Source organism: Pelobates fuscus, chromosome 3, assembly GCF_036172605.1.
Source record: "Pelobates fuscus isolate aPelFus1 chromosome 3, aPelFus1.pri, whole genome shotgun sequence".
NCBI lineage: Eukaryota > Metazoa > Chordata > Amphibia > Anura > Pelobatidae > Pelobates > Pelobates fuscus.
The window spans coordinates 45,212,935-45,225,160 of NC_086319.1; positions in this window are offsets into that span (position 1 = coordinate 45,212,935).

Here is a 12,226-nt window from a genome sequence, read left to right on the forward strand (position 1 = left end):
TTCTTGTTTAGTGTTTTACATATTGTAGATTCGCTAACAGGGATGTTAGCATTTGCCAGTGACTTTTGTAAGTCTTTAGCTGACACTCTAGGATTCTTCTTCACCTCATTGAGCAGTCTGCACTGTGCTCTTGCAGTCATCTTTACAGGACGGCCATTCCTAGGGAGAGTAGCAGCAGTGCTGAACTTTCTCCATTTACAGACAATTTGTCTTACCGCAGCAAGGCTTTTGGAGATACTTTGATAACCCTTCCCAGCTTTATGCAAGTCAACAATTCTTAATCGTAGGTCTTCTGAGAGCTCTTTTGTGCGAGGCATGCTTCTTGTGAAAAGCAAACCCAGAACTGGTGTGTGTTTTTTTATAGGGCAGGGCAGCTGTAACCAACACCTCCAATCTCATCTCATTGATTGGACTCCAGTTGTCTGACATCTCACTCTAATTAGCTCTTGGAGATGTCATTAGTCTAGGGGTTCACATAATTTTACCACCTGCACTGTGAATGTTTACATGGTGTGTTCAATAAAAACATGGCAACATTTCATTCTTTGTGTGTTATTAGTTTAAGCAGACTGTGATTGTCTATTGTTGCGACTTAGATGATGATCAGATCACATTTTATGACCAATTTGTGCAGAAATCCATATCTTCCAAAGGGTTCACATCAGAGGCGGCTCTAGACTTTTGGAGGCCTTAGGCGAAAATAAAATATGAGGCCCACCCCCCATGCGTGATAAAAAATAATTAAAAAAAAAATAAGCAGGAAATATTAAAATTAACTGTATACATTGCATATTTTAAGGCAAACATTAAAATATGCATCTCCTCTCCTTCCCCGTTTATTTGCATCTCCTCTCCTTCCCCCTTTTTTTCCCATCACCTCTCCTTCCCCCTTTTTTCCCCATCACCTCTCCTTCCCCCCTTTTTTTCCATCACCTCTCCTTCCTCCTTTTTTTCCCATCACCTCTCCTTCCCCCCTTTTTTTCCCATCACCTCTCCTTCCCCCCCCCTTTTTTTTTTTTTTTTAATTCTTTATTTTTGCAGTGCGTATATGAACATGCAAGTACATTGTGCCACAACAGCGGTTGACTAGTAATGGATTACACAGATAATATAACATTGTAGGCAAGATAAAACAGGCACTATTTTATAATATAATGGTAACATCACGGTAAGCTAGTATATCTATTGCGTAAAGGTTAACGTTAAGGATCAGGTTAAGTATACTCGTTTAAACTATAGGTCCTATTGCAAGCATGTGCACATGGGGTTATGCCACAACGGCGATTGACTAGTCACAGATAATATAACATTGTAGGCAAGATAAAACAGGCACTATAATGGTAACATCACGGTAGGCTAGTATATCTATGACTTAAGGGTTAACGTTAAGGATCAGGTTAAGTATACCCATTTAAACTATAATTTCAGAATGAGAGGGTCTAACATATGGAGAAGCATTTCAGGAAAGCAGGTGGTTGTCACCAGGGCTAGGATCGGCTGTGGGGCCTGTGGAATGTCCAGGGAGATTTAGCCGATGCCCAACGGATGCTGGATACTGTCCTGGTAGGAACAATAAGTCCTCCGGTCTTGTGGGGTAAGTCTCTGTGCGCGCGTACCTTGGTGGCATGGCGGGAGCTGGTGGATATGCGTTCTTCCGACGTGTATTGCCTCTTGCTTGAGGGCTCTCTCGTCTGGACCGAAGGAGCACGGCCCTTCCAGCCGGGTCCGTGCAGTCCCGGTCGGGGTTCCCCTCGCACGGTGTGTGGCATGCGGCGTCACACCGCAGTGCAGGTCCCCGCTCGGGGGATCCGTCGGCTGGCTCGTCGGCGAGCATGTCGCTTTGCTGTGTGCCTTGTGGATTAAGTAGCCGCCGCTTCAGCCTCCCTCCGATGCGTGGCGAACAGAACTGGGTAGGTGGTGCTGTAATCCATGCTCCTCCAGAGGTTTCGGCATATGAGGTCAGATTAGCGGTAAAATGCTTATTCCTTGCCTGCGATTCCATATTTTTTTTTAAGGGTGCAGTTTGGAGCTTGGCGGCCATCTTGGGCCCGACATGCGGTCTGCTGTATGGGCGGGAGACTCAGGGTGCAGGCTTGGTAGTTTGGGTCTCGAAGGTGTAGACCGGGATCACCCCCCCGGTCCAGAGGGGGGGGAACGGGGCCGGTATCCCCGCGGGTTCGACTCCAAGCCCCGGGCAGTAGGCGGCAGGGCAGCGGCCGTCCGTCCCGCTCGCCTCCGGAGTAGGCCCTGAGAAGGTCGGGTAGGATTCCTCCTCCAGGGGACTGCAGCCTGTATGGCCAGCCTCACCCTGGACCCCAAGGCTCTCTGCCCGGCGGGGGCCACCGTTGCCGGCAGATTTTGTGTCAAAATTCGCGGAAATATGTCTATTTCTAACTTTAGGCTGCAGGAGCTGGTCTTGCATGCGTCCAGCCAGCTCGGCGGTCCGGCCCCGCCCCCCCCCCCCCATCACCTCTCCTTCCACCCTTTTTTTTTTATCACCTCTCCTTCCTCCTTTTTTTCCCATCACCTCTCCTTCCCCCCTTTTTTTCCCATCACCTCTCCTTCCCCCCTTTTTTTCCCATCACCTCTCCTTCCCCCCTTTTTTTCCCATCACCTCTCCTTCCCCCCTTTTTTTCCCATCACCTCTCCTTCACCCCCTTTTTTTTAATCACCTCTCCTTCCCTCTTTTTTCCCATCACCTCTCCTTCCCCCTTTTTTTTCATCACCTCTCCTCCCCCTTCTTTCCCCATCACCTCTCCTTCCCCTTCTTTCCCCATCACCTCTCCTTCCCCCTTTTTTTCCCCATCACCTCTCCTTCCACCCTTTTTTTTTCATCACCTCTCCTTCCCCCTTTTTTTTTCATCACCTCTCCTTCCCCCTTTTTTTTTCATCACCTCTCCTTCCACCCTTTTTTTTATCACCTCTCCTTCCCCCTTTTTTTCCCCATCACCTCTCCTTCCACCCTTTTTTTTATCACCTCTCCATCCCCCTTTTTTTCCCCATCACCTCTCCTTCCACCCTTTTTTTATCACCTCTCCTTCCCCCTTTTTTTCTCCATCACCTCTCCTTCCACCCTTTTTTTTTCCATCTCCTCTCCTTACCTTTTTCTCTCTTCTCCTCTGCTCTCTTTCCTTCACCACCAGCAGCGTCTTTCTTTTTCTTCTCTTCTTCTTGGTACCGCAGGCGGGGGTATGCAGGGAGGGGTTACGTTGTCGCGTCGTGACGTCATCAACATCGGCATCGCTGATTGGCCGATTAGGTTAGTGTGCAGGAGGAGGGAAGGGGGACTCACTACCTCACGGAACCCATGTGAGAGGGTTCCATCTTTCATTAGAGCCGAGCGGCGACGCGGCAATGCGGATGCGGCCGCCGGCTGGCATGAAAATATTACAAATAAGCATTTATTTTTATAGCACTACTGAAGTGTCTCTCTAATTACACGGTTTATGCGGCCGCGAGGCCCCTTTAGCGCGAGGCCTTAGGCGGCCGCCTAAACCGCCTAATTAGAGAGCCGCCTCTGGTTCACATACTTTTTCTTGCAACTGTACATTCATATAAACTGTAAGTTACTTGGCCAGTTAGTGTAATGACAGGAATGAATAAGTAGATAACTCCCTAATTCCCACGGTATTAGGGAACTATCTACTAAAAGGCTGAAAGACCTAAATTGGTCTTTGAGACAAATTTACTAATACTAAGTAAAGATTACTTAGTATTAGTAAATTATGCCCCTGCTCGCTATACCGTGAGTAGGGGCATGTCTATTAAACAGTGAGCAGCCTGTGGCTGCTCACTGTTAAAAAATAACCCCAAAAACCTATTGCCCCCCCGGCCCCCACCCCTGAGCGGCGGGTGGGGGCCCTAATGTAAATAATGGGGGGGTGGACCTATTGTCCTCCCCCCGGGCCCCCACCCCTGAGCGGCGGGTGGGGACCCTATATCAGAATAGGGGGGGACCTAATGTCCTCCCCCTGGCCCCCACCCCTGAGCGGTGGGTGGGGGCCCTAAATTATAATAAGGGGGGGCCTAATGTCCTCCCCCTGGCCCTCACCCCTGAGCGGTGGGTATATAATAAGGGGGGGACCTAATGTCCTCCCCCCTGACCCCCACCCCTGAGCGGTGGGTGGGGGCCCTACAGTAAAAGACCTAATGTCTTCCCCCCGGGCCCCCACCCCTGAGTGGCGGGTGGGGGCCCTATATCAGAATAGGGGGGGGACCTAATGTCCTCCCCCTGGCCCCCACCCCTGAGCGGTGGGTGGGGGCCCTAAATTATAATAAGGGGGGCCTAATGTCCTCCCCCTGGCCCTCACCCCTGAGCGGTGGGTGGGGGCCTTAAATACTAATAAGGGGGGGACCTAATGTCCTCCCCCCTGACCCCCACCCCTGAGCGGTGGGTGGGGGCCCTAAAGTAAAATAAGGGGGGGACCTAATGTCTTCCCCCCTGGCCCCCACCCCTGAGCGGTGGGTGGGGGCCCTACAGTAAAATAAGGGGGGGACCTAATGTCTTCCCCCCTGGCTCCCACACCTGAGCGGTGGGTGGGGGCCCTACAGTAAAATAAGGGTCGGGACCTAATGTCCTCCCCCCTGGCCCCCACCCCTGAGCAGTGGGTGGGGGCCCTAAATACTAATAAGGAGGGGGGACCTAATGTCACCCCCCTGGCCCCCACCCCTGAGCCCTACAGTAAAATAAGGGGGGACCTAATGTCCTCCCCCCTGGCTCCCACCCCTGAGCGGTGGGTGGGGGCCCTAAATACTAAGAAGGGGGGAACCTAATGTCCTCCCCCTTGGCCCCCACCCCTGAGCAGCGGGTGGGGCCCTAAATACCAATGGGGGGGGCTATTGTCCTCCCCCTGGCCCCCACCCCTAAATGGCGGGTGGGGGACCTAAAAAAATGTTAACCCCCCCCCTCCCAGGTGACTAGTGGTCCCCAAACCCCTAGTCACCCCCTCCCCCCCAAAAAAATTATACCCCTACCTACCCCCCTCACCCTAAAAACTAATGAGGGGGGGACCTTCAACTAAGAACCTGTGAAATAAAAAACTTACCATTCAATGTTTTCTTTCTTCTAAAATCTTCTTTTTTCAGACCCAAAAAAGGGCAATTAAAAAAACATAATAACCGACGCAATTATAAAAAAAAAAAAAACAGCGCAAAAAAAAAATCGATCTTCTCCCATTGAGGGCTGCGCGCAGACTGAGCTCTGCAGGGCAGAGGAAGGCTTATAAAGCCTTGCCCCGCCCTGCAATTAGGCTCAGAGCACTCTGATTGGTGGGTTTAAGCCATCCAATCAGAGTGCTCTGACAGATAAATGAAGAGACTGACAGGTAAGTCTCTACATTTATAGAACCACAAGCAGAAGTGGGATACGGCTGTACAGTCTATATAGGGAACATGCAAGGAAAAAAACAATAGTGTGATACAGTATATACAGTGAAAATGTGCGCTTAAATGGATGCACTCACGAGATAGTAAAGGTAAAACAGCATTCAAGGTGCCTCCCCAGGGAATATGGGGGGATGCTGGTATCCTTCGGTAGTGTCTAGCAGCCAAATGGGACACAGGACTCCAGGTGAGTAATGGTAGAAAATATTTGTAGTTTTATTTTCTTTAAAAGGTGATACAACACCAAGCAGATAAAATATAAAAGTGCAGCAGTAGGTCCAACGCGTTTCGTTCAACACAGGAACTTCATCAGGGACCGCACAGTAAAAGAAATCAACAGCAATATTGCAGATTGTAAAAAAATACACATCCTACTCACCCTAACAATAATCACTATAAATAGGGCTAATCCCAATGTCCCATTGGTTCTAAGTGTGGGGGGTGTCCTCCAGGCTGCTCTCCATTGGTCAAGGGATAATATCATCCAGCTGATTCCATTTTCGGCATTTCAATGCCCAGAAAACGAGCGCGTTTTTTTCATACGCCGGAACCGGAAGTAGACGTTTTCTTTCACTTCCGCGTTCCACATGCGTTCCACGTGCGTTCCACATGCGTTCCAAGGGCAGTCCGCACATGCTCAGTGGGTATTACACAACTATCTCAATCGAAAACATCCTAATGCATTTTAAAAAAGCCCTTAAAAGCTCAAAACATAACTAAAGGTGCAATTAATCTCTAGAAAGAGAAAAAATAAATTAATATATGATATACAAACATAATTAGTTACTTTAGTGAACTTAAACTTGTCATGTGACAAAATTAAACATTAAACATTATACTTCTGGTGTCTGTAATTCTATGGAAATAGCAAACACCTTCTCTGCAAATCTATTTAAAGTGACAGACTCTTCATAAATTTCTATAAACCTCTTCTTTATTGAGGATATTGTCATAATAAACCCCTCCATAGGTTTATTTTAAAGTGACACACACCTTATCTCCAAAAACCTGTTTGAAGTTATAGATTCCTCCGTGAATCAGTAAAGGTGACAAGCACCTATTACAAAATTAACCAAGTGACTCATACCTGATAGGCTAAAAAAATAATCAACTAAAAAACCATAACCTATAAATTTTTATTTTTTTTTCTCCTCTTTTTTTTTCTCCTTTTTCTCCTTTCCTTTTTCTTTTGATGATATGGGACAATGAGAGTGATCTATTTTTGGTGCATATGTATGAAACCAAAGAATATAATTAAGATAAAAAACAGATCAAGATAGCATATATGAAACAATAATAATAACTAACGTAGTTTATATTATACAGTTATGTGTACTAATCAGGTATTTATAATGTCCTTAACTAATAATATTTAGGGAACATTTGTAAAATTTATAGGTTATGGTTTTTTAGTTGATTATTTTTTTAGCCTATCAGGTATGAGTCACTTGGTTAATTTTGTAATAGGTGCTTGTCACCTTTACTGATTCACGGAGGAATCTATAACTTCAAACAGGTTTTTGGAGATAAGGTGTGTGTCACTTTAAAATAAACCTATGGAGGGGTTTATTATGACAATATCCTCAATAAAGAAGAGGTTTATAGAAATTTATGAAGAGTCTGTCACTTTAAATAGATTTGCAGAGAAGGTGTTTGCTATTTCCATAGAATTACAGACACCAGAAGTATAATGTTTAATGTTTAATTTTGTCACATGACAAGTTTAAGTTCACTAAAGTAACTAATTATGTTTGTATATCATATATTAATTTATTTTTTCTCTTTCTAGAGATTAATTGCACCTTTAGTTATGTTTTGAGCTTTTAAGGGCTTTTTTAAAATGCATTAGGATGTTTTCGATTGAGATAGTTGTGTAATACCCACTGAGCATGTGCGGACTGCCCTTGGAACGCATGTGGAACGCACGTGGAACGCATGTGGAACGCGGAAGTGAAAGAAAACGTCTACTTCCGGTTCCGGCGTATGAAAAAAACGCGCTCGTTTTCTGGGCATTGAAATGCCGAAAATGGAATCAGCTGGATGATATTATCCCTTGACCAATGGAGAGCAGCCTGGAGGACACCCCCCACACTTAGAACCAATGGGACATTGGGATTAGCCCTATTTATAGTGATTATTGTTAGGGTGAGTAGGATGTGTATTTTTTTACAATCTGCAATATTGCTGTTGATTTCTTTTACTGTGCGGTCCCTGATGAAGTTCCTGTGTTGAACGAAACGCGTTGGACCTACTGCTGCACTTTTATATTTTATCTGCTTGGTGTTGTATCACCTTTTAAAGAAAATAAAACTACAAATATTTTCTACCATTACTCACCTGGAGTCCTGTGTCCCATTTGGCTGCTAGACACTACCGAAGGATACCAGCATCCCCCCATATTCCCTGGGGAGGCACCTTGAATGCTGTTTTACCTTTACTATCTCGTGAGTGCATCCATTTAAGCGCACATTTTCACTGTATATACTGTATCACACTATTGTTTTTTTCCTTGCATGTTCCCTATATAGACTGTACAGCCGTATCCCACTTCTGCTTGTGGTTCTATACATATATATGATCGTTTTGTGGTGGATAACGATCTTGGGAGGCTACAGACTAATTGAAGTTAAGTAATCGATATTTAACACTCAACAACGTAGTTGTTTTTGTTTTGAAGTCTCTACATTTACCTGTCACAGCACTCTGATTGGTTGGTTTGAAATCCACCAATCAGAGTGCTCTGTGTCATTTTACACAGCGTGGGAAGGTTCTTTGGAATTTTCCCACGCTGTGTAATTTGACTCAAAGCACTCTGATTGGTTACTTAATCCACCAATCAGAGAGTTATGAGTCAAACTACGCAGCGTGGGGAAATTCCAAAGAACTTTCCCATGCTGTGTAAAATTACACAGAGCACTCTGATTGGTGGATTTCAAACCAACCAATCAGAGTGCTGTGACAGGTAAATGTAGAGACTTACCTGTCAGTCTCTTTATTTACCTGTCAGAGCACTCTGATTGGATGGCTTAAACCCACCAATCAGAGTGCTTTGAGCCTAATTGCAGGGCGGGGCAAGGCTTTATAAGCCTTCCCCCGCCCTGCAGAGCTCTGTCTGCGCGGAGCTCTCCATGGGTGAAGATGGATTTTTTTTTATTGCGTCGGTTATTATGTTTTTTTATTTGCCTTTTTTTGGGGCTGAAAAAAGAAGATTTTAGAAGAAACAAAACATCGAATGGTAAGTTTTTTTTTTGTTTTTTTTTACAGGTTCTTAGTTAAAGGTCCCCCCCCTCATTATTTGTAGGGTGAGGAGAGTAGGTAGGGGGATATTTTTTTTGGGGGGGGGAGGGGGTGACTAGTAGCTTGGGGACCCCTAGTCACCTGGGGGGGACATTTTTTTAGGGCCCCCACCCGCCGCTCAGGGGTGGGGGCTAGGGGGGAGGACAATAGGTGTCCCCCCTATTGGTATTTAGGGCCCCCACCCACCGCTCAGGGGTGGGGGACAGGGGGGAGGACCTTAGGTCCCCCTCCCTTTTTAATATTTAGAGCCCCCACCCACCGCTCAGGGGTGGGGGCCGGGGGGGAGGACAATAGGTCCCCCCCTATTGATATTTAGGGCCCCCACCCACCGCTCAGGGGTGGGGGCTAGGGGGGAGGACATTAGGCCCCCCCTTATTAGTATTTATGGCCCCACCCACCGCTCAGGGGTGGGGGCCAGGGGTGAGGACATTAGTCCCCCCTTATTAGTATTTAGGGCCTCCACCCACAGCTCAGGGGTGGGGGCCAGGGGGAGGACATTAGGTCCCCCCCTTATTCCAATTTAGGGCCCCCACCCGCCGCTCAGGGGTGGGGGCCAGGGGAGAGGACATTAGGTCCTCCCTTATTAGTATTTAGGGCCTCCACCCACAGCTCAGGGGTGGGGGCCAGGGGGGAGGACATTAGGTCCCCCCCTTATTCCAATTTAGGGCCCCCACCCGCCGCTCAGGGGTGGGGGCCAGGGGAGAGGACATTAGGTCCCCCCCTTATTAGTATTTAGGGCTCCCACCCGCTGCTCAGGGGTGGGGTTCAGGGGGGAGGACATTAGGTCCCCCCCTTTATTCCAATTTAGGGCCCCTACCCACCGCTCAGGGGTGGGGGCCAGGGGGGGGCAATAGGCTGCTCACTGTTTACGAAACATGCCCCTACTCGCGGTATAGCGAGTAGGGGCAAAATTTACTAATACTAAGTCATTTTTACTTAGTATTAGTAAATTTGGCTGAAAGACCAATTTAGGTCTTTCAGCCTTTTTGGTAGATAACTCCCTAGTTATCTACTAAGCGGCTGCAATAGAAGTCCCGAAGTCCCGAAATTCCGAAATGCCGAAGTTCTGAAGTGTCGAAGTTCCGAAGTGCTGAAGTGTCGAAGTTGCGAAGTTGGCGAATTTCCGAAATGTCGAAGTGTTGAAGTGCTGAAGTGCCGAAGTTGCCGAAGTGTTGAAGTGCCGAATTGCCGAAGTCCCGAATTGCGAAAATCCAGAATTTCGGAATGCCGAACCGAACATTTTCCCCATGCACATGCCTATCCTATAATCCTCTAAGCCAGCATTTTCCAATTTTGTTCCAATTGGAACAAAAGTGGGTCTTGGCCTCCATTTGCCCATCGGGTGACTCAAACACTTAGGGACACCCGATGGGTATTGCTGAACAGGATCCCAGTCTGGCTCCGCAGCCATTTAAGAGGGCAACCGGACCCCGTGTAGTATCGAATGCTGGGAGGAAGAGAGAGCCTATCACTTTTCTCCCAGACATAGAGCACACCGTGCTGGGACGGACAGAGGCAAGAAGGGGGAGAGAGCTGCTGCTCCCCTCACACATAAACAGCCAGCAGCACTCCAAACAGGTCACCCTACTGCAGAAAAAAAAGTATGCTAATAGGAGGGTGGCTGAAACTATAAACATTATGACCTGTGTGTGTGAATCTGTGTGTCAAGGTGTGTAAAGTGTCACTGTGTGTATGTGAGTGTGTGCATCTGTGTGTCAGTGTGTGTATCTGTGTGTCATGGTGTGTATATGTTTCAGTGTGCGTATCTGTGTGTTCATCTGTGTGTATGTGCCATTGTGTCTGTCAGTGTGTGTATCTGTGTGTCAGTATGTATCTGTCAGTGTGTTTATCTGAGTGTGTGTGTATGTGCCAGTGTATGTATTTGTATATCAGTGTGTATCTGTGTGTGTATGTGCCAGTGTGTGTGTATCTGCCAGTGTGTGTATCTGTGTGCATGCATGTGCCAGTGTGTGTATCTAAGTGTGTGTGTGTATCTTTGTGCCAGTTTGTGTGTATGTACCAAGGTTTATATTTGTGACAGTGTGTGTATCTGTGTGTCAGTGAATCTGTGTGTGTGTATGTGCCAATGTATATATATGTATGTGAGTGTGTGCATGTGCCAGTGTGTATATTCACGTGTGTATATCTGTGTTTCAAGGTGTGTGTATCTGTTTGTATCTGCCAGTGTGTGTATCTCTATGTCCAGGTGTGTTTATCTGTATGTATCTGTCAGTGTGTGTACGTGTCAGTGTGTTTCTATGTATGTTTTTGTTTGTTAATGTGTATGTATATCTGTGTAAGTATGTATGTGTTAGTGTATGTGCAGACAGCAATCAAACACCAACACAACATTCAAACACACTCCTGTACACACAAACATGACATTCAAAGGCACCCCTGAACCCTTCACTCAAACACCAGTACTCCAACACTACATTCAAACACATCACTGGACGCAAATACACACAAACACATCCGTGTATTAAAATACTAAAATGATTTACAAACACCAAGTCTACAAACAGACGCACACGTTCTCCTAAGTACTACAAATCTATTTACAAACTGTAGAAATTAGTGTATACACACCCCAAAAAACAAAATTTGCCAAAAAAAGAAAGCATCACGCTCCGCTAATTAACTTACGCTCCGCTAATGAACTCACACCCTGCTAATTAAATCCTGCTCCACTAATTAAATCACACCCCGCTAATTAACTCATGCTCCTCTAATTAAACCCCACTCCGCTAATTAAATCCCGCTCCGCTGATTAAATCACGCTCCGCTAATTAAATCACACCCCGCTAATTACCTCACGTTCCGCTAATTAACTCATGCTTCGCTAATTATTATTACCGTATATACTCGAGTATAAGACGAGTTTTTCAGCACATTTTTTGTGCTGAAAACGCCCCACTCGCCTTATACTCGAGTCACTGTCTGTATTATGGCAACTTACATTGCCATAATACAGACAAGGACCGCTGGGTTCATTACAAGCCCGGCGGCCCTGTTGGGGGCTGGCAGCGAGCTTTTACATACCTTTCCTGCAGCTCCTGTCAGCTCCCTTCTCTCTCCTCCAGTCCGGTCAGCTCCCCTGTCAGCTCCACTGCAACCCCGCGAGAGCCGCGGGGTCAGAGTGTTGCCACGGGTTACCGTGGCAACGATCCGTGCGGCACTCAGACCGCGAGACTTACAGGGGAGCTGACCGGACCAGAGGAGAGAGAAGGGAGCTGACAGGAGCTGCAGGAAAGGTATATAACAGCTCTCTGCCAGCCCGCCTTCTACACAGCCCATGCCACTGGACCACCAGGGAGTGAGAGCCCCCCTCCCGACCAGGTATCAAGCAGGGGGGGGCGTACAAAAAAATCTAAATAAATAAAAATCTAAATAATAATAAAATAAAATATTAATAATATAAAAAAATAATAATATTAAAATAATAATAATAATAATTTAAAAAAATGTAATAAAAATGCCCACCCCCCACCAAGGCTCTGCATCACACACACAAACACACACTACACTCATACACACACACACACTG